This window comes from Triticum dicoccoides, chromosome 3B (assembly GCF_002162155.2).
Source record: "Triticum dicoccoides isolate Atlit2015 ecotype Zavitan chromosome 3B, WEW_v2.0, whole genome shotgun sequence".
Lineage (NCBI taxonomy): Eukaryota > Viridiplantae > Streptophyta > Magnoliopsida > Poales > Poaceae > Triticum > Triticum dicoccoides.
In genome coordinates, this window is record NC_041385.1 from 783916813 (window position 1) to 783919142 (window position 2330).

At 32.7% G+C, this 2330-nt stretch overlaps 1 non-coding gene across 1 annotated transcript; it reads right to left on the reverse strand.

The window, feature by feature from the left end:
• Positions 1 to 1995: 1995 nt before the first annotated feature.
• Positions 1996 to 2075, reverse strand: TRNAL-CAG. The gene has a single exon. It is a non-coding gene; the product is annotated as a tRNA-Leu (tRNA).
• Positions 2076 to 2330: the final 255 nt, after the last annotated feature.

Sequence of the window (2330 nt, forward strand, 5' to 3'; positions counted from 1 at the left end):
TTCCTTCCAAACACAATACATGAACGAGTTTTCTCAAAGCAGTACGAGAAACTCAAGTGCAAGTCCTTGTTTTGTTTTCGACAAAGGGCAATATAATAATATCAAGATGATAGCAATAATATCTCACCTCTGCAACGATACATTATGAAGACTTAGTCAAGCCATTAAGGTTGCACACAAGCATAAAAATAAAAATAAAGAAAGGCGACGCAACCAGCAACACACAACAAACAAGAAGCAACATCATCATTCACCATTCTTAACAACATGTGGACTGCGAAAAAGGTTCTCCGAAAGCAACATCTCCTTTATTTTCTAAAAATCTTTTTGTATGAAATATTTTCTAAGAAAGATTGACAGTACGGGAGCTATGTCTCCCTTATAGCGACACCACAGCTTCTCTCGCTGAAGGAACTGTTCATCTTGCATAGACTTGGGCCAGCCCATTTGTCTTTTTTTCCTCGATCGCTGCACTTGACGGTCGCTCGCGAGCAATCACTATTTGAATCTGTTTTTTCCCTCTCTTTCAGTTTTTTTTTCCTTCTTTTCTGTTTTCTTTGGTTTTTTGCCTTTTTCCTTTCTATTTTTATCGGGTTTCTTCAATTTATTCATGTTTTTTTTTCGTTCTCATTGATTTTCTTTGTTTCTTTCTCAGTTTCCATTAGTTTACTTCGTTTCTATCTTCGTTTTCACTGGTTTTTTGTTGTTCTTTCTTTTTAATTGTTTCTTTCTATTTTGATTGATATTTTTTCTTGCTTTTAATCGGTTTTGTTTGCTTTTCTCTGTTTTTTTGTTCTCTCGGGTTCATTCTTTTGCATTGGTTTCTTTTGTTTTTCATTATTATGTTTTTTTTTCATTGGTTTACTTCTTTTTCTTTGTTTTTATGTCGATTTTCATTGGTCTTTTTTTAATCAACACGAGTTAACTATTTTAGTATACATTCAACACTTTTCTTATACTTCAAAAAACATATTTTTTGAAGATGATTAACATTTTGCAAATGCATTATTAACATGTTTTTAAAAATTGATTTTTTATGTCTACTTTTATTCCATACACATTGTAAACTGTTGGTATATATCTAATACATAATTCTAAAACATATTTAACTTCTTTCAAATACAAGTTTAATATATTTTAATACATGGCCAAATATTTTATCTACGGACATTTAATATTTTTGAAATGCTTTATTAAAAAAATTCAGGTACAAAATTAACATTTTTTCCATACATGGTCAACATTTTTTCCATACACATTTAACATTTTCCAAATTCTTGACTAACATTTTTCAAATACAAGACTTACATGTTTTTAAAACATAGTCAACAATTTTCTATACACATTTAGCATTTTCCAAATGCTTGATTAATATTTTTAAAATATTTTTTTTAAAATTCTTGATATACAATTTTTAAATACATGATAAACTTTCTTCCACACCAATTATATTTTTGTATACATTTTTCGTATACATGAAAAAAATATCTCTATATGCATTTAATATTTTTCAAAGGTTTGGTCAACATTTTTTTCAATGTTTGATGTAAAGTGCTTTTTCTGATGTACTCCTTCCGCCCTAAAATTAGTTACGCTAAAGTTGAGACACTTATGTTGGAACAGAGGGAGTATTTATTTAAAATATTTGGAAGTATAAAGAAAAATATAAACCAAAAAAAAAACCAAAATAACGTGAAAAAAAAGACAAGGGTGTGGCCTCCGCGCGCCTGGACCAGCCAATTCGCTCTGGCCTTCAGTGAGACTTCTCTATGTCTCGCTACAAGCAAGACATAGAGGCGCCTGATTGACAGAAAAGACACAGAGCTGTTCCTATTGGGCCGAAAGAAAATAATAATGGAGGCCTTGGGAAGCTGCGCCTGCAACTGAATGTCTCTGGCCCAACATAAGAAACAATTTCGGATTTACTTACGGCTGAAGAAAAAAATCAAAAGAGGAGAACGTTTTTTATATATTAGAGAAAAAGAAAAATTAATTTGTTGAGAGTGGGATTTGAACCCACGCCCTTTCGGAACACACCCTGAATGTGCCACCTTAGACCACTCGGCCATCCCAACAATTTTTAACAATAAGATATTCTATTCAATAAAAAAAATTTAACAAGTGGCTGCATCACAATTGGCGAAGGTCCCACTACTAGAAATGAAAAAACTGAACCAAGGCTGTTGATTAGTGTCGGAGCCTCATCACTGAAAGCTTCACTCAAGCAACAATGACACCATTCCTCTGCAGGAGTTTGCTTCTCATCTCCTCTGCACAGGATTAACAACCAGTCAGGGCCTGAATTTCTGAATCCCTCTCAACTCTTAAGG